This window comes from Ceratotherium simum, chromosome 12, assembly GCF_057802395.1.
Source record: "Ceratotherium simum simum isolate JZ-2026a chromosome 12, ASM5780239v1, whole genome shotgun sequence".
Lineage (NCBI taxonomy): Eukaryota > Metazoa > Chordata > Mammalia > Perissodactyla > Rhinocerotidae > Ceratotherium > Ceratotherium simum.
The window spans coordinates 21,540,502-21,564,999 of NC_141911.1; positions in this window are offsets into that span (position 1 = coordinate 21,540,502).

Genomic DNA, 24,498 nt, shown 5'->3' on the forward strand with positions numbered 1-24,498 from the left:
GCTAATGGGTAACCCCAAAATTTCAATCCAAAATAATCTTCTCTCAGACACATTACAATAAAACTGTCTAAAATCAAATAAAAAGAGAGAATTTTAAAAGCAGCAAGAGAAAAAAGAGCTTCTCTCATATATGGGAACCCCCATAAGGCTACCAGCAGATTTCTCAGAATTGCCTTTCAGGCCAGGAGAGAATGGGATGATATATTCTAAGTGCTGGAAGAAAGAAACTGCCAACCAAGAATACAACCCAGCAAAGTTGTCCTTCAGAAATGAAGGTGCGGTAAAGACTTTCCCTAAAAAACAAAAGCTGAGAGAGTTCATCACCACCAGACCTGCCTTACAAGAAATGCTGAAAGTTCTTCAAGCTGAAATGAAAGGACACTAATTTGTAACATGAAAATGTGCAGCACACCACTAAAGGTAAGCATAGAGTCAGATTTAGAATTCTCTAATACTGTAATATGATGGTGGTTAACCACTTAATTCTAGTATAAAGGTTAAAAGGACAAAAGTAATAAAAATAGCTATAGCTACAATAATATGTTAATTGATACACAATATAAAAAAATATAAATTGTGACATCAAAATCATAAAAATGGGTAGGAAAAGGGTAGAGTTTTTGTGATCAAAGCCAAACTGTTATCTGTATAAAAAAGACTATTATGTCTGTAAGCCATTTTATATAAGCTTCATGGTAACCACAAAGCAAAAACCTACAGTAGATTTACAAAAGATAAAGAGAAGGGAATCAAAGCATACCAGTACAGAAAATCTTCAGTTCACAAGGGAAGGCAACAAGAGAGAAAGAAAGGAACAAGAGAACTAAAAAACAGCCAGATGACAATTAATAAGATGGCATCACAAAGTCCTTACCGATCAAAAATTACTCTAAATGTAAAAGGATTGAATTCTCCAATCAAAAGACACAGAGAGGCTGGATGGATTAAAAAAAAAGACCCAACTATACCATAATCACATAACCAATAATAGAAATTCCCAAAGAATGAGATAAAATTGACACCTGAAGGGATAAGGAAATCATTGAGTAATATGAGCACTGAAATCAAGCGTATTATAAGAAATATAGAACTTAAATGAAAAGTAAAATTATATAAGTTTCAAGCAGCAAAATCATATTACATTTGTATGGTAGAAACCAAACCAAAGAATCTTGAGAAATAAACAATAACAGAAAACAGTGAGAGAAAGTTTCAAAAACCTCTGGGAAACTATATTATCCATATTGATTGAATATAGACAAATTACCTTTCATCCGTTTGCATAATAGAAAGATATTTTTGGGTTCAACAAAGCCTTGAAAGATTTACTAGTCAAGTAAATTTTCTACAAAAATTGTGAATGTGCATTCAAGAAAACTAATGATTGGGGCCAGCCCCAGCAGCCTAGTGGTTAAGTTCAGCACCCAACACCCAGTTCAGTGGCCCAGGTTCAGCTCCTGGGAGTGGACCTGCACCACTTGTCTGTCAATGGCCATGCTGTGGCAGCTGCTCACATACAAAAAAAGGAAGATTGACAGAGGAAGAACATTTAAAAAAGTATTATGAGTTAATATTGTGTTAAATTTGCAGATTATTATCTTTCTTTTTTTCTAATTGAAGTACAATTGACATACAATATCTTATTAGTTTTAGGTGTACATCATAATTATTTGACATTTATATACATTATGAAATGATCACCATGATAAGTCTAGTTACTATCTGTCATCATGGAAAGTTGTTATGATATTATTGACTACATTCCCTATGCTGTACATTACCTCCCCATGACTTATATATTTTGTATCTGAAAGTTTATACCTCTTAATCTCTTTCATCTATTTTGCCCACATCCAAACCTCTCCTCCCTCTAGTAACCACCAGTTTGTTTCCAGTATCTGAGTCTGTTTCTGTTTTGTTTGTTTTGTTCATTGTTTTGTTCTTTAGATTCTGCATATAAGTGGAAATTATATGGTATTTGTCTTTCTCTGTCTGTCTTATTTCACTTAGCATAATACCCTCTAGGTCCATCCATGTTGTCGCAAATGGCAAGATTTTATTCTTTTTTTATCACTGAGTAATTTTCCATTGTATATGTGCCACATCTTCTTTTTCCATTCATCTGTTGATGGACACTTAGGTTGCTTCCATATCTTGGCTGGAGCTGCACAGGCTTGGGGGGAGGTCCTGGAATGTGCCATGCCAGGGCTTCCTTGGAGGGACAGCTGGAGCTGGTGTGGGCCAGGGGCCTGGGGCACACTGGGGTGACTGTAGCAGGCCACTTAGGTCATCCGGATCATGCTCCCACTGGCGTTATCAAGGAGGAGGGGGAAGGCAAAATATGGCACTTACCAGTGCCTCTGACCCTAGAGAGAGTTCCAGCAGTTCCCCACCCATTTGACAGATGCTCTGGGATTAGTAAATGGATTTCCTTCATGTGTAATCTAGTTGCTCTTAAACCACTGTTTTTCAACTGTGCTCCAGGGCAGGCAAGACCACACATGGGCCCCTCAGTGATATCCCTCCCTGACGCAGGTTGCTGCATTGGGGCTGGGGTTCCTATCAATACCATGTCTCTGTCTCTCCTGTGGTCCCTCTATTGTTTATTGTACAGAAGCTGTTCAACCAGCCCTCAGAAGGAATTGCTCTATATTTAGGTGTACATTTGGTGTCTCTGTGGAAGGAGGTGAGTTCAAGGTCTTCCTATGCCACCATCTTGGACCTATCTTTATTTCTTTAAACACACATTTACTGAATGCCAAGAGACTGGTCCATGTTTCCTTTTGTGGAAAAAAAGGAAATCATAACAACAAATTCTTTAAATTAACACCAAAAATGTCAAAAATACAAGATAAAATTCTATTACCTATCACATCTCTACAATAGTTTTTCCTATTTTTTTATCTAATATTCTTGATCACCTTTTCATAGAACAATGATATTTTTTGTTTTGCTTTATTCACTTTTTAATTTTCATTCAGTAAAATGCACTCTTTTGATGTACAGTTCTATGAGTTTGACACTGCAACAATAAAGATATGGAATAGTTCCATTACCTCCAAAAATGTCCTCCGTGACCAGCTCCTGAAAACCACTGACACACTTTCTCTTCCTATAAGTGCACCTTTTCCAAAATTGGAATCACACAGTCTATCTTGTGAGTCTGGGTACTTTCATTCAGCATAATGCATTTAAAGTTCATGCAGGTTTTTGCATTTAGCAGTAATTTCTTCCTTCTTATTGCTCAGTAGCATCCCATTGTGTAGAAGTTCCATAAATGTTTATGAATTCCTCCACTGAAGAACATGGTTATTTCCATTTGGGAAAATTATGAACAAAATATCTGTAAAGTTTTTTGTGAGAGCCTAAGTTATCGTTGCTTTGGAGTATAATACTGTGGAGTGAAATTTCTAGGTAGTATAGTAGGTGTATATTGACCTTTACAAGGTACTTCTAAACTATTTTCTAAAGTATCTGTCTCTCATGTTGTATTTCCACTAGCAATAATGGGAGTCCCACTTGTATATTCTCTCCAGCACTTGTTATTGTCAGTTTTTGTTCATCTGTTTGTTTTTTGCCATCCTAATACGTATGTAGTTATATCTTGTAGTTTTAATCTGCAGTTTTCTAATGACTAATCTTTTTATGTACTCATTTGTCATCTGTGTGTGTTCTTTGGTGAAATGTCTTATCTAATCTTTTGCTCATTTTTAACTGAACGTTTGCTTTCTGATTATTACTTTTGAGAGTTTTTATATATACTTAATCTGATATATACTTTATCAGATGTATAGACTTAATACATCTATATCAGATCAGAAATATTTTTGCCCTGTTTATGGTTTGTCTTTTTATTTTCTTAAAAGTGACTTTTGCAAAGAAATTTTTAATTTTGATGAAGTCCAATTTATCAGTTCTTTTTGTTGTTCTTTTGTCATCACGAAGACATGGAAGAGTTAATTCTAGGAAGTCTTTACATAATCCAAGGTCACAAAGATTTTTTCACCATGTTTTTTCCTACAAATTTTATCATTTTAAGTTTCCCATTTAAGTCTATGATCCATTCCAGGTTATCTTTCGTATAAAGTGCAAGGTGTAAGTTAAGGTATTTTTTTTTTTCGCCTATGGATGTTCAATTATTTCAGCACCGTTTGCTGAAAAGGCTCTTTTCTCCATTGAATTGCCTTTGCACCTTTGTTAAAACCATTTGACCATACCAGTGCAGGTCTATATCTGGACCTTCTAATCTGGTCTGTTGATCTACGTACCTATCCTTTCAGCAATACCACAGTCTTGATTTCTGTAACTTTATAGTAAGTCTTGAAATTGGATGAGTTTTTTTCACATTCAAAATTGTTACGGCTATTCTAGTTCTTTTCCCTTTCCATATGAATTTCGGAATCATTTTGTCACTATCTACAAAAAAACATTTGTTTTATATTTTGATTTGGAGTTCATTAAATCTATAGATCACTTGAAGAAAATTGACATGTTAACAATATTGGCTCTTTAATCCATGAACATAGTGTACCTTTTTTTTTTTTTTTTGTGAGGAAGATCAGCCCTGTGCTAACATCTGCCAATCCTCCTCCTTTTTTGCTGAGCAAGACTGGCCCGGGGCTAACATCCGTGCCCATCTTCCTCCACTTTATATGGGACGCCACCACAGCATGGCTTGCCAAGCAGTGCATCAGTGAGTGCCCGGGATCCGAACTGGCGAACCCCGGGCCGCCGCAGTGGAGCGTGCGCACTTAACCACTTGTGCCACCGGGCCGGCCCCTGTATCTTTCTATTTGGTTAGGTCTTCTTTGATATTTTTTCATCGGTTTACTGTAGTTTTCAGCATATAGATTCCCTACATATTCTGATAGATTTATACGTAAGTATTTTACGTTTTTGTTGTTATTGTAAATGGTACTATTTTTTATTTCAATTTTCAATTATTGCTAATACACAGAAATAGAATTTATTTTTATATATTGACCATGTATCCTGTGACCTTCCTAATCTTACTTGTTACTTATGGAAGCTTTTATACAGATTCCTTAAGATTATGTACATAATTACGTACTGTGTATATAGAGACAGTGTCATTTCTCCCTTTCCAATCCTTATACCACTTATTCGTTTTTCTTATGTGATTGCACCGCCTAGGACTTTCACTATGATTTTGCATAGTAGTGGTGAAAGAGAACGTCCTTGTCTTGCTCCAATCTTAGTAGGAAAAAATTCAATCTTTCACCAGTAAGTATGATGTTAGCTACTTTGTGGATACCTGTGTTAGTTTGCTAGGGTTGCCATAACAAAGTATCACAGACTAGATGGCTTAAACAACAAAAATTTATTTCTCACAGCTTTGAAAGGTAGAAGTCCAAGATCAGGGTGTTGGCAGGTTTGATTTCTTCTGAGGCCTCTTTCCTTGGCTTACAGATGGCTGCCTTCTTACTGTGTCCTCTCACGGCCTTTCCCAGTGTGCACACATCCCTGGCGTCTTTCTTTGTGTCTAAATTTTCTCTTCCTATAATAAAGTCCTTCATCAGGTTAGGAAGTTCTTTGCGATTCTTAGTTTGCTGAAAGATGTTTTTTCATGAATGGAAGTCAAATTTTGTTAAATGCTTTTCTGCATTTTTTTTGAAAAGAATAAATGAGTTTTTTTCCTTAGATGTTGATGTAAATCGTATTGATTGATTTTACAATGTTTAACTAGTCCTTCATTCTCAAGGTAAACCCATTGGTCATGCTGTATTATCATATTTTATATTGTTGAATTTGATTTACTAATATTTTGCTAAAGATGTTTGTATCTATGATTATGAAATATATTAGTCTTTAGTTTTTCTTTTCTTGTAATGTCTTTGGTTTTAAAATCAAGGTAATGCTGAGCTCATAAAATGAGTTGATTCTCTTGTATTTTCTCGAAGAGGTTATGTATGATTGATAGTATTTCATCTTTAAGTGTTTGGTAAAATTTGTCATTGAAGCCATCTAGGCCTAAAGCTTTCTTTGTTGGACGTGTTTACAAATTCAATTTCTTTGACAGATATAGAACTCTTCTGGTATAACAATGTTTTTTACTATCATTTTCCATAGAGAGAAGAGAAAGATAATTCAGTCTTTCCTCCAGCATGGTTGATAGGTATTTGTTATTTTATTAGTGATGTTTAGGATGCATAAAACATAAGCCTTCACACATTGACATAGCTGCTACTTGTAGTACAGTTATAGGCTTTTGCCCCACAACAGAAGAAGTCTGATATATTTTACACAATTTTTAAATAATTCCCATCAAAGGAGAAGAAAATGTGTGGTGTTTTTATGAATACTACTTTATTATTTTATACTTTATTAAATGTATACTCTATACACTTATAAAAATACGTCATATTTTATACTTATAATATATATGCAATATACTTTATTATAGTTTACATTTCTGTTATATTATATAATCCTGTCAGAAGAAAACTTTCATTTTTACTAGACATCGACGAGAATCTATTCTTCAACTGACAATTCCCATGTCTCATGTTTGGGAGTCTCTTCCACAGACTAGCTTCTGGCTTCATGGATCACAGACCCTGATTCTTTCACACTCTTGGAGTTCTGTTACTTACAGAATGTCACATTAGACCAAACATGATATTTATAGCTATAAATTTCTAAATTCTAACACTAAAAGGCCAAGGATATCAGAGTAACTAAAAATAATCCAACAATATTCTGATGACAAGACAAATAATAACTACAAACTAGAGTTGATGTAAGGCTAAATTAGTCTTGAACAAGAGGAAAGCAGACATGGCAATACAACTGTCAAAAATGCTACAAAAGATAGAATCGCTATATAATTGTAGACATTATGGTAAATAATGAAGAAAAACACATAAAAGTAATATATGGTAAACAGAACGGAAACTGTATTAACTAAAATCTGTTAAAATACCAGGAGAAATACAACTGTGGCTAAAGAGTTGTCCGTAATTGACACATCAAACTAAAAAAAGAACAATAAGAACTACAATTAATAAAGTTAATTAATAAAATAAGTCGGCATATTAAATGTTAACTCAAAATAAGAAATGCATCTTATTTTCAAGTGTACATCAATATTCATGGTATGACCATTTACAAAGCCACAAAAAAATCTAACTAAATATAATATACAGATATATTAATTCCTACTCTAAATGTGTTGACTACAATGAATCAATTTATAAATTAAAAGTAAAACACTTGCTGGGCCGGCCCCGTGGCTTAGCGGTTAAGTGCGCGCGCTCCGCTGCTGGCAGCCCGGGTTCGGATCCCGGGCGCGCACCAACGCACCGCTTCTCTGGCCATGCTGAGGCCGCGTCCCACATACAGCAACTGGAAGGATGTGCAACTATGACGTACAGCTATCTACTGGGGCTTTGGGGGAAAAAATAAATAAATAAATAAAATTTAAAAAAAAAAAGAAAGAAAAAAATTAAAAAATAAAAGTAAAACACTTGCAAATGTTTAGAAATATTTCCCAATAAAGTAACTAAATTGAAGAAAAAAGTCCAGAATATTTTTAAAAAGACGAAAATACTGAATATAAATATAATAAATACAGCTAAAACATTTTTACTAGGATAGAAAATTCTAGTAAAAAATAAATTCAATAAAAAAATAAATTTACATTATTTTATTATTTAATAGACAATTAAAATTAGCCAGAGTAATGAAAAAAATTTATGTTTTAAAATGTAAAGAGTATGCACATAAATTTAATAAAGTTAACTTATATTTAAAAGTCTAGAAAAAAATTCTGAAATTACTTAATTTATTTAATAAAACAAATATGATCTTTACCACTCAAATCTGTTTAATGTCAAAACACTCTATCTCACTTATGAACATAGATGTGAAAAATCTATTTTCAAAATGATGTACTAACATATAGAATTTAGTTATACTGTATAAAATAACTCACTATAACTAAGCATGGGTATCTCAGAAATGCAAGAATTTTCCAATATAAAGAAGTCATTTTAAATAGCATTGTAGTTAAATAAGAAAAAAAAGGAATTTCTAAAATGAAAAGTATTGACATTTGATAAATATTATAAAATGATACTTTTAAAATTCTGTACCATGTTATACTCCCACTAGCCAAATACTATAGTATCTACTTGCTCATGCTCTGGCTTAAAATAACTGTAGCCAATTTGATAGTGAGCAATTGTATCCTATTGTTGTTAAGGGTGCACACTGGAGGCTCTGATGATATTAGATGGTATCTTAGACAGCATTGAGGAATGCTTGAATCCTTTTCTGCTGGCAGCACCTTCCTCCCTTAAGGTTTCTGAGGCAAATGTGCTTAAGGAATAATACTAAGTGAGAAGCAAAGTATCATTTTATTATCTCTTAGGCCAATGCCCAAGAACCGTCAGTGCTCTGTTCTGATAATTAAGGCTTAGGACGTGTGGTTCAGGCCAGAGATCTAAGCAGGAATCCCTTTTCCTCTATTGGATTTCTAATCTTGAGCTCTGATCTCTTGGCCCTCCACATGGAGGAAAAAAATTAAAGACTTGCATTCAGTCATTCATTTGTTCATTCATTTCAGAAATTTATTAAACATCTGCCTTCTGCTCATGGAGCTAAGGATACAGCAGTGAACAGAGAAGATCGAAGTCCCCCCCTCTCATTGAGCTAACATTTCACAGAGAAGATAAACATTATTTATTAGTTATTTATTGTTGTCTTTGGATTTGACCAATACGTTTAGCTACTTTTTGTCCCTTAAGGGAAAAGAGCTAGGAAGGGGTTATAAAGAGATACAAGCCAGACATAAGGAGAAATGAGTTTAGGATTACTTCTTCCTGTTACATTTGTTTTAATTCATATTCCTTTGATTATTAGTGAGGGTAAATATTTTTCCATATGTTTATTGGCCATTATTATTTGTGTGTGTGTGTGTGTGTGTGTTCTCTATCATGAAGTCCTTTTTTAATCCTGAACCAAAAGTGATTTAATCTTACTTAGAAGTTATATAGGATTTTATTGTGCCTCTTTTGCACTTATTAATTCTGCTTAGTATTTGAAATATTTTTGAGCTTGTCTTATCTTCAAAGTGTAAATTCTTTGGGGCCAGCCCAGTGGCATAATGGTTAAGTTCACGTGCTCTGTTTTGGTGGCCAAGGTTCACAGGTTCAGATCCTGGGTGCAGACCTACATAACACTCATCACACCATGCTGTGGCAGTGTCCCGTATACAAAACAGAGGAAGATTGGCACAGATCTTAGCTCAGGAACAATCTTCGTCAAGCAAAAAAAAAAAAAAAGGAAGATTGGCAACAGATATTAGCTCAGGGCCAATCTTCCTCACCAAAAAAAAAAAAAAGTGTAAATTCCTTGAGGTATGAAATTATTTCTTTAAGCCATATCGCCCTTTTTATGTAGCTTAGCATGTTGTATGTGGTAGTTGCTCAATAAGCATTTCTTGAGTTATACTGAATCATGAGTGGACAGGGATCTGATCTCAGATAGCCTAATCTAGTCTTTTCCAAGTCTTTAGGTATTTTTGCTTTACTCTGTTATGTGAGTTTAGTAATAGTTGGTGTCTTGTGACAGTGCATAGACCACAGTAAAAATTGTCACATCATTTTTAATTTTCTTAAAGTTACACACAAGTATATTTCAACATAATATATTCTTCTGATTTCTAATTATCTCCAAATAAATCTCTCTTCCCTTCCTGTCACTAGTTTGATCTCTCTCTAGATTTGCATTTGCCCTTTGTCTACACACTGATGCTGTCTATTCTGGCAAGGATGGCTGTGTTCACCAACCTGTTTCCAAGGTCACTGCTAGGCCTTGTCTTCAGCAATTCTACCTTCCCCAGAATTTGTGCAAAGCCTCAAGGAACCATTTACAAGCACAACTATGTTAAGTAAAATTATTATATTATTTTTAATAACGTAATAGTTAACATCCAATACACAAACTTAACACGAAATCAGGTTTCTTACCCTGGCATTATTCTAAATATATAAAAATAAATGTCATAATTAAGAGAACATGTTACTAAATAAAGCCAAGCTACTATGCTATTAGGAATGATGAGGTTAGAATCTGCTTGTTTCTTCATAGCTTACAGCACGATGTCTAGAGAATTTAGTTTTGTTCTAAGGTCATTACTACTTAAGATCCTCTGGCATACTGATAATAAAACAGAAAAGAATAGTGTGCTTGAACGGAGACAAACCCAGACAGCCATGGGTTTGAAACAGCCGAACTTTAGCAGGCAGCAAGAGGACATATTAACAGAGATCTGCGAGTCCAACAAGTCCGTGCAGAGCTAGTTGCCACAGTGGCAGCTAGACCAAAACTAGCAGCCAAAGGCTCCAGAGACAGAAGAGGTCAAAGGATGCCAAGTGTGCAAAAGAGGCAGCTGATACAGATCCTCTTCCAGTGCTGAATTGTCCCTGATGATTAGAATCTGGATTCCGGTGGCAGAGATTAGGCAAGAAAATCTATTGCATAGAGAATGCAATTTGAACGGGGCCTGTTTCTATTTCTGTTACACAAGAAAGCCTATCATTAAGAAATAGTTAGCTATCCCTTGCCAGGTAGGCAAGCCATCTCTTGTGAGGAAACTTAGGGGCTTTAATATTCTAAATATAGAATCTCAGAAATGCAGAATCATTTATTTAGCACTGGAAGAAACATAATGCCCCCAAATTTGATTTTCACAGCAGAAATCTGAAGCCCAGAATGTTTATGTATGTTTTGTCAGAAATCACAGCTACTAAATAGAAGGATCAGGGCAGTAGCTGCCATAGGCTTTCTAACTCCCTGCCCAGGGCTTTTAATAACACATCTCCCCCTGTGAATATCATGTTTTCCCCGAGCCTCCCTGGTAATGACTATGAGATAAGTTGTCTGGATCCTGGCTCCCACCATGCCATATCCACATTGATACCCTTAACCTCTGGACCTGCCCTGAGAATCAAGGCCTCAACCCCTGAAAGGCAAAGATTGTGCCATTTGTAAGGAACATAGCTGGCATCAAAGACTCATCAGAGCTTTCTGCACTAAGTGTAAGAAGTTTTGGCTGCACCCAGAGAGAACGTGACCTGCCACACTGTAGAAATACCAGAGAGTGTGTGTGTCATGTTCAAGTTCTTAGTGAGCACAAGAGGGCTGCCATGACAAGACTCAGTAGCAGGAGTAGGCTTCATATCTCTCAAGTTGTCTTTCTCCCCATAGAGAATGTCAAGAGAAAGTTCATCCATGGCCAGAAGTTACCCACCCCAGAGTATTGATCGTTTGTCTGGGAATCTGGAATGTTGTTTTCAAGCTAGATCTAGGTTCTAATAACCATATTCCTAAAACACGGCTCTGACCAGACCATTGGCTTTTTCCTCACTGCCTAAATTCAGGAAACTGAATGAGAGGCTTCCTTTCTCAGAGATTTTAAAGTCATCACTATCCATTTGTGTCTGTGTGCTTGCACTGTCTGTCTACAATGACGTTTCTAATCAGTAGCCCTGAAATTATTCATTCATTAAGCGTTAAAAGGATGCATATTGTCATAAAGCTCTGCTGATGGTAAACACCGTATGGAATACCAGAATACATGAAGCACACAGAACTTACCATCTCCTTCTATTCACAGATATAAGAATGGGTAGTAGAGCAGCTTGAAAGTTTTTATAGGAATACAAAGATATATTTTATGTAGAGAGCTGAGGAAGTCAATATTTAGGAATAATGACTATATTCAATTCTGATGTCTGAGAAATACTTCTCAGAAATATAATATAGATAATGATCCATTCTTGTACACATTCTCACCAAAAAAAAGGTATATCAGAATTTACCAAAATGGAACTTGAAAAAATTTTTCTGTTTTGTTAACTGCCCAGTTATCAATTTCCTAAAGACCATCCCTGTAGGTCAGTACAAGCTCAATGGAACCGAGTGAGAGCAACAAGTAAGTGAAGAGATAAAAATGAATGAGAAAGAAAACCCTCACATCAGCCATTGTGACCTAGTAAAGGTCTAGATGACATATACAAACTGTACTAATAAACTACAGGACTGAAATTACCAACATTCCCCTTTGAAAAATATACTTATGGCTTTGTACACTGTGTATTACATTTATAACAAAGAATTATAAAATATTTTTCAAATATCAACATAAAATATTGGTGTGCTATCCAATCTGTATTAATGAATAAAATATAATATATAAGAATTGTATAAATAGTCATATCTACTTTGGAAAATTGCTTTGAAAAACATTCAGATAGTCGGACCTAGGTATAAGAAGCTAAAATTTGCATTGGGTCATTCTTTCTGTTATATTTACTTTAATAAAAGAAAAGCCTACAAAGATCTACTGCAAATTCTCCCTAAAATTAACATTAAAAATTCACATGAAGATTCAGCAAAAAGTCAATAGAAAGGAAAATATGTATATGTGATTTCTTTAGGAATAAATTCTGATCTAATTTTAGAATTTGGGGGCATCTATTACTTTAGGGAATGTTTGTTTTTAATGTTTTTAATATTTACATTTCAAAATTGATTTTTTACCTGATCCCCAGAATCCCTTAAGTACGATGGAGTGAACATTTATTAAGCAGTGACATAGAGTCCTGAAAGTCTAGAATACTCCAAAAGATTCTAATTTATTTCCTTTGATAGATTTAATTTATAATTACTAGAGTAGGTTGAATAGTGGCCCCCTCAAAATTCTTGTCCATCCAGAAACTCAGATTGTGACCTTATTTGGAAATAAGATCTTTGCGATGTAATTAGTTAAAGATCAACAAGAAATTGTACTGGATTAGGACGGGCCCTAAATCCAATGAAAATGTCTTTACAAGTCAGAAAAGAACACAGACAGGAAGAGGGAAGAAGGTCGTGTAAAGACAGAGGCAGAGATTAGAGTTATGCCGTCACAAGCCAAGGAACATCAGTAGCCACCAAGAGCTGGAAAAGGGAAGGACAGATTCTTCCTTAGAACCTGCAAAGACAGTATGGCTCTGCCAATACCTTGATTTTGGACTTCTGGCCTCCAGAACTGTGAGAGAATAAATTCCTGTTACTTTTGTGGCGATCTGTTACAGCAGCCATAAGAAACTAACACAATGGACACGATTCACTCCAGTGTCTAAATTCTTCACTGATGTAAGTTCAACCTGTAGGCAGACAAATTTATTCCCTTTACTGTTGGATCTCAATTTAACATACTAGTGAATCGATTGTATATAATGTGTAACAATGGTGCTGAAAAATCAATTCTTCTCCTGAGGTCCTTCATTGGGTGAAAAGTTAGTACCATAATAAGATGCATAGCAGATCTCTTTATCCACCTCTATTTCTTCATATGGTCTCTCTTTTAAATGTTTTTAAAGTTAAAGTTAATTTTAAAGTTATCTTAAAGTTCAAAGTTAATTTATCCAAATTGCGGACTTTATAAATCAAATTTTTTCAAAATATTATGTTTATTATTCTCTATTTAGCCTTCACATTTTACAAGCTCTGATAATCAAATTGCTTTTTTATTTACATAGATGGTAATTTAGCTTCTCTTGAAAAGTATCAAAGAATAAAGCATAAATTCAACCCCACACTTGCCACAGACGTGATCTTAACTATCACTTTACAAGTTGTACCAAGAGTGACTTTATTTATTCCTCCCTAGTATTTCCTCTTGTGTATAAAACAGACTTTGCCATTCCTGCATTCTTTTCATGCCCAAGGACCCGTAGAGATTGGCTCCATAGGGACTTCCTCAAGGTCTCCTGCACTGTCAGAATGTCAAGGCTAGCAGGGTTTCAGTATGGCTTACCCTTTATGGGCTATTGTTCCCACCAACTGTATTGTTGTTTTAGGTTGTCATCTAAAGGGCATGTAAGATTTATGGCTAATTCAATGGTCCTAAGCCACAGTAGCAGGAACCTGTTAAGAGACTATCATATCACCTTTTTAAGGAAATTATAGAGCTGGTCATAATTTGCTGCCTATAAAACCTACCAGATGAGATTATAAATCCTGTGAAAATTAAAAACAAAATGACACTGCCTACTAACCATTTGAGATTAATATAAACAAAACAGATATACATAGATTAGAATACTGAAAGCCAGAGAAATGTCTTTGTTCTTTAAAACAGAAACATGTCAAAGTTTTCAGAAGGTGATCATATCATTACTCTGGTACGAGAGTCTAAAGCAGAGAAAGACAACTTTTCAGTCGTAATATCTTCAATCAAATGAAAACAGGGAGAGTTGTCATCATTCCAAGGATGTGGGTGTTTTACCAGTGAGCCTCTGAGTGCAGATGGATGAGTCCAAATGAATGTGTTGACAGGGGCAAGGCCAAGGGAACCCTTAAGGTAAATAGTGCCCCCTGCCTTGGGCTCCTGGAACATGCAGTGAGAACAGGCTGCTATGTAGAACACATGCACACCTCAGCACCACGATATCTATCTCTCAGGCATCCAAGGGTCCATTTTATGAGTAGGAACAACAGCTGGCCTCTGTCCCACAAAACGTCAAAGAGGAAGTACCAGTGGAATTGAATGGTGCCCCACGGGTTCCTAACATCTGGCATAAAATATATTTTTAACCAATTGATTTTCTTTTTTTTTTCTTCTATGACCTGTTAGCAATGTAAATTACCACTATGTTTCAGGTTGTTTATGAGCTCTACTTTACACTGAATGGATGTTTGGACTATAACCCAAACTCCTTAATGTGTTTTTAAGATCCTTCAGAATCTGACCTCTTTATAGCTTAAGTTCTTTCCCAACTCTTCCTCTTGAGTCTGAGCTCAGCAAATCAGAAGCACTTTCACATTAGGAAGCATTACCCTGGTGAACCAAACACCATTCTTGCCTTCAAAGAAATCAACGAGAGTTGTAATAAGTACAATCAGAGCTGCATATATACAAGCACACAAGCCATATATATACAAGAGCTACATATATACAAGACCTAAGCCGTTCTTGGCACTATAGAAGGCTTTCCAGGGAAAATGTCTGGGGCCACCTCTGAAAGGTAACTAAGGGTGAGGCATGTAGGGTTGTGTGGACAAGTATTTCTTAGAGGAAACAGCCTGTGCACATGCTTGGAGGTCAGAAGTGCCTTACAAACATTCCTTAACTTATCCATAGTTTCAATTTGCCCATGGTGTCTAAGCGCCAATGTTTGTGGGTAAATTTGAGATGAGTTCTCAATATGAGGTATTTTTCCTCCTAGGTTCTCCAAAGTTTCACGAGTTTACTATGCCCAAACCAGTTATAGGAAAACAAGAAACAAACCTACAAAAATTAAGAGTGGAATGATACATGTATACCCTTTTGGTATATGATATATCATTTGTGAATTTTGGTATATGGTATATCATTTTGTGAATTGCTATCCCCTGAGTACAGTATTCCTTTCTAAACTATAATGCCTGATGCCATGTGGCTCTGTTAAATGTTTTGTTTCACTCACTGTTCAAATTGTTCTCACTTTCATTAGATTGAAGGCCTGTGGCCTTTATGAAAGACAAGTCCTAAAAGCAAACTTGGTTTTGAGCAGCTGTTTCTCTTCTATAACCTTTTATATTTCATACAATTCAGGTTCACTGGTCTCCCTGACAATATCCTCATTCAGAAACACAAAAGTAAATCAAGAACAATGTTGTCAACCATGCATGCTAAAAGCATGACATCTCCCCACTTCCATTTTGGCCTGACCCCTCTCATTTATCCTCCCTTGGCCTCATTCCAAAATTCTTCTAGTCATCTCCTAAGCTACTAGAAAAATATGTTGGATGAGAACTTGGCAAAATATGGTCCTTCTTTAGCTAAATATACATGTGTAATACATGTATGTGTTCAGAAAAGAAGTAGGCAGAACTAATTTCACATACACCACAGTGGCACCACATCTGTTCTCCATAAGCGTCAGTTAAGGAGGAGAATTAGCTTGGCGTTGGCTCAGAGACTAGAAACTTGTGTGTTCAATTCCTGGCACTTTCTTTTGACTCACAAAGTGATGCTTCACAAGTATCTTACCCTTTTGGCACTCAATTTTCCTCTTCTGTTAAGAAGCAATAATGTCTCCTGGTCTCCATTCTCCCACTGCTTGTACTAATTTCTGTGTATAGTTTTTACTGATTTTGATAGGTGTTCAGTTTAGAGGGAGAAAGGAGATACACATTTATAAGAAAAGAAGTAGAGCTCCTTCTGGTTTGCAAAACTATATGATCCAAGTCAGGATATGAGGTACAAATATTGTCGCTGTAAATCTGTTTTGAATGCCAAGTTCTGCTGCTGAAATATACCCACATTTTTACCTATCATTCATGGCATTTATTTTCTACTCCAAAAGATAAAATACCATGTGACAATTCTAGAAGTTTTGCTAGGAAATATCAACACCCTTCAATTTCAGTTTTTTAACATATTTTCTTTTCCAAGGTTCCAAAGGCATAAAAACATAGATCAGTCCATTTTCTGTAATTCCAACAGTAAATAAATTCTGATTCTAATTACTTTGATGTGCTGCCTGACTTTTAAAAAATAAAAGTAAAAATTTTAATAAAAATGAAAATCTGTGGCAATGCTTTTCTTCAGAAGAGCTCAAAGAAATCTATAAATACTCCTTCAACCATTTCTGGTTTTCTAATTTAAAATGATGCATCACACAAGAGTTACAAACAATTGTTTCTTGTAAAATTACTTCCCATACAAAGTTTAGTATTAGCTCTTATAAGTCATTTCCTATGATTTCTGAATCATTTGGAGAGTAGTTATGCATCTGTGCATAAATGAATGACCTAAATTACTTTAACTTCTGATTCATCACACCCCCACCCTATTTTTATATTTAGCTCTATTTTCTCCCCAAATTTCAATGTCAACATGAAGCAAGGTCATGCATAGTCTCCAACCTATAGCTTTATTGTGTACTTCCCAAAAGAGATTTTTGCATCTTTTCTTCTCCCAAATTTCTCTTTTTTTTTGTTTAATAATTTTATTTATTTATTTTTTTCCCCCAAAGCCCCAGTAGATAGTTGTATGTCATAGTTGCACATCCTTCTAGTTGCTGTATGTGGGACGTGGCCTCAACATGGCTGGACAGGCGGTGCATCGGTGCGCGCCTGGGATCCGAACCCGGGCCGCCAGCAGCGGGCAGAGCGCGCGCACTTAACCGCTAAGCCATGGGGCCGGCCCCCAAATTTCTCTTATTTGAAGTTCTAAGCCATATGGTTATGCCAGGTAAATACACAGAATCTTAAAGTTGGAAAGAGATCTCAAGGTTGACTCATTTCAACCACCTACTAATGCAGAAATATCTTCTTCAACTCTCTGGCAGCTAATCCAGTCTCTGAACAGTTCCAGGACAAAGAGCTCACTAAGAAGGCAAATTCATGTATTCCCAAATTAAGACTTTTTACTTGCTCTGCCAAGGCTTGATGAGAACAACCTTCCTCCAGGCCTTTGCATGGCTTGCTCCCTAAATACATTCAGGTGTCTACTTTAATGTCATCTTCTCAGAGAGGCTTGCCAGTCACTCTCTCTTCTCTTATCCATCTTGATATTTCTCCACAATGCTGCATGACACTGTAGGTGTATTTGTTTATTTGTTGATTATCTGATGCAGCATGGAATATAAGCTCCAAGAAAGCAGGGATTGCATTTTATTACAGCTGTAACCCCAGCTCCTAGAATAATGTTCTGGTATATAGTAGTTACCAGAAATATTTGCTTATTGATTGAATGTTGAGCTGAAATGGACATCTATATAACTTTTAACCACTGATCCAAGTTCTGCTTTTTGGAATCAAATAAGAGCCAACACTCTTCTACATTACAGCCAACATTCCAGATATTTGAAAACAGGTTTCTCATCCTTTCTTTTTGGAACTATTGTATATCAGGTAGTAGAGAGCATTTTCAAGAGTGTGATGTTAAAATGCAATTTTATCATCTCAAAGAAAACAACCAGAGAAGTGACTGTGAGGATCAAGACTTGGGGCTTATAAATATTAGAGATAACACTGTGATTTGGGATAAGGAGGAGGAAATGGGGAACAGAGAAGAAATCCAGGCTATTGCCATTTCCCCTATTTAAGGAGCGTTACAGAAAATGAATTACTAGGTCAGTACTATAGCTTTTTGATGGTATGCTATAAATTCCAACAAGTTGTAAAAACAGCCACAATATTAATTCTTTCTCAGCAAAAGTTTTCCATTTTATCTGAGGAATTAACCTCTAATTCTTAGTTTCTTTATCTGTAAGTTGAGGAGTTAGACAATATTACAGTAGTCCCCCCTTATCCGTGGTTTTGCTTTCCACAGTTTCAGTTACCCAAGGTCAACCGTGGTTCAAAAATATTAAGTGGAAAATTCCAGAAATAAACAATTCATAAGTTTTCAATTGCTGCCATTCTGAGTAGCGTGATGAAATCTTGCACCATCCCGCTCCATCCACCCAGGATGTGAATCACCCCTTTGTCCAATGTAGCCACGCTGTATACCCTACCCTCCCATTAGTCGCTTAGCAGCCGTCTGGGTTATCAGATCAACTATCATGGTATCATAGCGCTTGTGTTCAAGTCACCCTTATTTTACTTAATAATGGCTCCAAAGCACAAGAGCAGTGATGCTGCCAATTCTGATATGCCAAAATGAAGCCATAAAGTGCTTCCTTTAAGTGAAAAGGTGGAAGTTCTTGACTTATTAACAAAAGAAAAAAATCATATGCTGAGGTTGCTAAGATCTATGGTAACTTTTTTATAGTATATTGTTATAATTGTTTTATTTTATTATTGGTTATTGTTGTTAATTTCTTACTATGCCTAATTTATAAATTAAACTTTACCAGAGGTCTGTGTATGTAGGAAACATAGTATGTATAAGGTTCGGTACTATCTGTGGTTTCAGGCATCCACTAGGGGTCTCAGAACATATCCCCCAAAGATAAGGGGGGACCATTGTATCTTCAAAATTTCTAACAGCTTTAAATTTATCCTTATAACCAACTTCCATCTCGCTAATAAGTAACACCTGTAAGGAACAGAAGTCTGCTGAGATCAGAGATGAGGAAATAAGGACCTGAGGGACAAAAAAAAATTTTGGAACAGCCTTTCTCAGAACTAAGCTAGCGAACTTTAAAGATAATAAAAAAGAGGATATTGCGCATCCATGAAGAGCCCAATTAGAAATATGAAATTAGATTTAGTCATATCTCACAGATTGTGGACTGTCTCTACTAATATTCTGTGGACCAGGAGAGGAGAGGGGAAAGTATATTGTGTGAGTGACCCAGGTCTGGGGCTGGGCAAGGTGGAGACCATGACATTTTAATGGAATCATGAAGGTGATGTTCTGGTAATGGGGTACATCTTGAGAGGAAAATAAGTACAGAAAAGGACTAATGAATTTGTCAAACTGAAGGAAATGAGACAGAGAGAGCAAATGAATGTTTGTTCAGCAACAAAATACATTTTAGGAAGTTGGAATATGCCCGTAACTATTTACATTGATGATACATGTAATGTAAATTCTTTACTCCTTTCCTCTACTCTTTTTTTTACCAGTCCTGGCTTTCAAAGTATCTTAAATACTTGCTCCAGACTAAAATTATTTCTAAAATCTCATTCTTCTTTGGGTGATCTTTTTTATCCCACTTTTTAATAATTGTGTATTTGGAAAATTCTCTTTATTCCTATTCAAGTGTCAATAAAATGTAATCAGAATGACTAAAATTGGGTATTGCATATTATCCTATATATTTGATGTGTATACCCCAGTCTGTTTCCAGTTTTTTTATATATCTTTCTTACTAAAGGAAGTACAGCTAATTCCCAATAATCAATGATAATGGAGGATGATACTAGTATGGATAAAATCTATGCACAAACCTTATTTTAGACAATCATTTTAACCTCCTCTTCAACAAATCTTTTATATGAGTTCCTAGAGCTAGCAAAATTATTTGGCTTTCAGTCTCATCTGCTTACCAAAAGGGCAAGCAGCCAAGAGTAGATGAAGGGGAGGTGTGGAGAGTCAACCACACCTCTCCACTGGGCTCGCCTGTACCCTGCTTTCTTACCTCCTATAAAAGTTCCACCCACTTCCTTTGTCCTTTAGAAAGTCAGCTAGCAATATGAATTAATCGACTTTCAACATGCTGACCAAATTATGTTCATTTACCTTCTTAATTTTCTCCTTAGATTATCTTTAATCTTCTCTTTGGAAAACAGGTCCAGCACTGGGGTCTCAAACTTGTATTATCACGGCACCTTTTTTCCACGTTTCTAATCCTCCTTGTGGATCTCCATTTATCATCATCACTTTCCTTTTTCCAAAACAATGAGCACTTTTCTAATGACTAGGCTCTGGCCCAGGCTTCTTCACCTTTCCTTCCTTACAAATATCCCCATAAAGACCTTGTCACCAAAATATTTACTGATTGCAACAATTCCTTCCTCAAGTCCCCAATGAGCCTTCTTCCCCTCTGCCAACACTATCTTCCACCAGATAAAAACATTGTTACCTGGAGGAAACTAGTTTCCTGTCTGTAATTTGCTGAGTCACATCTTGCCATTAGTCTGCTATGATCATCCAACTCTTTTTTCCTCTTTGCACCATATTATACAAATAGTGTGTCTCCTTGTTGAGCTCTTTATGGTTTTCTCAGGCAAAATACAAAGGTTAACTTTCACATCATGGTGTCACTGACTAGGTGCTCCAAGAAACTCAAGGGTGGGTTTGGAAGCATTTAACTGTTTTTCCAAGTTGTTTTTCTCTCTTTTGTTATGGAGATGCAACCACCAACCACCCTGAAACTGACCAAGCCTCACCACAAGAGCTACACCCATGAACTTTGCCTTATTTTTAATACTAAGATCTCTCCAGGAGGAGCTCAGGCCTTGTTACCATAACCTACAGTGTATGTGGAAGCACAGTTTCCAACCGAAGCTGTGCAAGTAAATACCCACCTCTCCCTTTTGAATATTCACTCCCCACCTGAAATAAAAGTTCCTGCTTCCCTTTGTTTGAGGACACTATGACTTTGGAAATGATTCCTCATGGTCTCCTATTTGCTGCAAATACACTTTACTTTGTGGGACAACTTCCACTGGTGTAGAGTCTTATTTAACTCACCAGGAGGCAAGCCCACTTGGTTGGGTGACAGTGGGTGCTTCCTTCCACTTCCCACTGGCTATCTATCAGATCAACACTCTTTTCCCACCTACCCACCCACTCACTCCATTACTCTTTTCTCTAGTATCTTGGAGAATTACATAAGTAAGTGTGATCATCCCACACTACACAGTTAAGAAAACTGAGGCCTTGACAAGATAGTTCAATTACCTACGATTGCAGACTAGACAAGTGTTTATATACTCTAGGTGGTGAGTCACGGCAGTCACGAAAGTAATATTCATGTTTTGAAAACAGAAACATCTTGTGAATGTATTTTACCAAAAGGTTAGGGGAACACTTGCCTGATTCTCCACTGGTCTCCTCCCCATTTGAGCACAGAAGTTTATATAGCTTTAGCCCCATCCCAAAAAGCCCAGGCCGGAGCATGATAAAACCCAAGGGCACATTCTCCTGTTCCCTCAGGCCTCCTCTCCCAGAACTCAAGCATCTTGCCTGTCCCAGGGTCTTGGTGCATGAAAATAATCATATTTCTTAGAGTTGCTTGATAGACATGGCTTTCCCATTATTTCATCTTCAACATGAGGTTTTTCTCTTCCTAATCTCTACATCTCTCTTTTCCATTAAAAACAACTTATAGCAAATAAAGAAATAAATAAATAAAAATAGAGATAAAGCCTAGTATTTCACTTAGAGATCTCTCAAATAGATGGCGAGTCAGCATCTTGCTTTGCAAAATGCCAAGCCATATTTAATTACTCTGCTTTAGACATTCAACTTCATATTTCCTTAGATAAAATCATCAATGGCACTAAATAACATTTTTCTTAAACAGGAGTTAATCTTAGATATCCTGACAGTGTCATACAGTTTCTGTATATAACCTGGGCAAATTTTAGGATTCATTATAGAACATGGATTCCTAGGTAAGAATACTTTGTATTAGTTTTCCATTGCTGCAATGTATCACAAATTATCACAAACTTAGCAGCTTAATACCAGACAATCTTATTAACTCATCTTCCAAGGGTCAAGATTCCAGCACATTTTTGCTGAGTCCTCTGCTTATGATCTCACAAAGCTGCAAATTGTCAGCCAGGGCTGTGATTTCATCTCAGGCTTAGAGTCGTATTCTAGGCTCCTTGGTTGCTGGCAGAATTCAGCTCCTTCTGGTTGTAAGACTGAGTTACCATCTTTATTCCTGGCTGCCACCTAAGGTCCATTCTCAACTCCTAGATTCTACCCATGGTTTCCTGCCATGTGGCAGTTTGCTTCTTCAAGGCTAGTAGGACAGTGCCTCTCTTGCTTTGAATCTCTCCCTCCAATCAGCTAAGATGAAGTCTGATACAACATAATAGAATCATGGGAGTGACTAGTCCATCCTGTTCAGAGGTTCCACCCACAATAGAGCAGAGGAGATTTTAGAGGAAATGTACACTTCTTGGGAGGCTGGAGGGAGGATGTATCTTGGAGGACATCTTAGAATTCTTCCTACCACAATGGTTTGGATAGGAGTTGCTCACAGAAGAGACATGAGCCATCCATTTTTTCTGAGGTTATCACAGAGGACAATTAATTGGGTCAGGCAAATCACAAATGCAGCAATTGTTGTTGTCAGTGGGCATTTTCCCAAAACTGTGATCCTAGTAGGATATTCAATTGACTGTAAGAGGCCTATAGGAACTGTTATTCACAAATCTAATAGCATTTTAGAAGTCCACAAAAGAAAGCACATTCAGTAACTTATGAATAGGCAATAAGTATTTTCATTTTAAAGCTTTTGCGCATGAGAGATTCTTTGTGCCGGTAATTCTAGCTAAGCTTTGGGGATAAAATTCAGAAGATAAATTTCCAAATAGTTTAATACTTTTAAGGCTATTTGGGCGCATGAATTATCGGTAGCCTAGCATAAACCCTTCTCCACTAAAATTTTAGGCTTAGCCTGAGAAATTATGGTGTTTGAAAGAAAGTAAAATAATAATAGTCTTCCTCATTAATATGCTAAAAGTGCAGGCTAGCAAAGCTCACGGCCACTCAGTCTATGATTGCATACATAGACAAAGATTAATAAAAATGTGCCAGGGAAACACATTCAATTTGCAATGCCAACTTCACACTAAGTAAAATGTAACATTTTTTCTGTTTAATTTTTTTAAATTATTGGATAAAAGTTTCTACAAACTCTCCTAGGTTAAAAGATATTTTCTTTCCACAATATGTGTGTTTTGAGCCTTAAACATGTATGATTTTGAAAGTGCCAGCTAAGTCAATTAGCTAGAGCAGTAAGCTAATGTCTCCCTAGGTTGTGAGGTTGTATACTGTCAATTGGTAATCAGCCTTCCCCAGGGTACCAACCTAATTCTCTTTCTACCAACTGCCAATCCATGCCTACCATTATATGCACAGCAATATGGTAGGAAGAGGCTGATTCAGCAAAAATTCACCAAGTACTCCCAAGAAATAACTCAATAAATCTATTCAACAGATACCAGAGCAGTAGCTTCATCTTTGAAAATGAAGGCATCACATTCATATTTGAACCTTAGATCAAATGCTGCAGGTTTCTTTTCATTAGTATTTTCTAGCTTGTACAATTTGTGCCGATTGAGTTAGAGGTGAGAATTCTGACTTTCTCTCCCCCCCTGCTTAGGTTTTGGAGGCTCTTTCTTCACCATGAGATCTATTAACTGTCAATCATCTCATTCCAGTCAAGGTCTGGGGAGACTCATGAGCCAGAGAATTTGCTGGCCATGGCTCCAAGAAGAGCCTGGCTTACTGGCATTGTTCTTGGCTCTTCAGGAACTTCTCAGTAGTGCGCAGCCTTCTCCAGCAGCATCCAAGTGTATCCAGGCCTCCTGAGGCTGTATGCAGCTGGTCTCACTACTCTTGCTCTATTCTCAGCATTCTTAACGCCTGTGGCTCTTTGGGTGGTCGCAAATCCAACAACTCCCTTTAGATTGCTCCTATTAAGTATTTGCTTCTATGCTAATCCCGATTCTATGTGTTTTATGTCATACCTATACAAATCCCAGATTCTGAATCTTGGTCTTTGAGAATGTGTGATCCAAATCTGACTTCTTGATTTTTTTTCTTTAATGTGTGTGGGAGGTGGGGGGAATGAGAGAGAGGACAGTTTGCAGTTCACGTTTAGAATTTCAGAGGGATAAGTCAGAGGACACAGAAAATAATACAACCATATTTTCTATACATAAAAATATTCTGGGGCCGGCCCCATGGCTTAGCGGTTAAGTGCGCGCACCCCGCTACTGGCGGCCAGGGTTGGGATCCCGGGCTCGCACTGACGCACCACTTCTCTGGCCATGCTGAGGCCACGTCCCACATACAGCAACTAG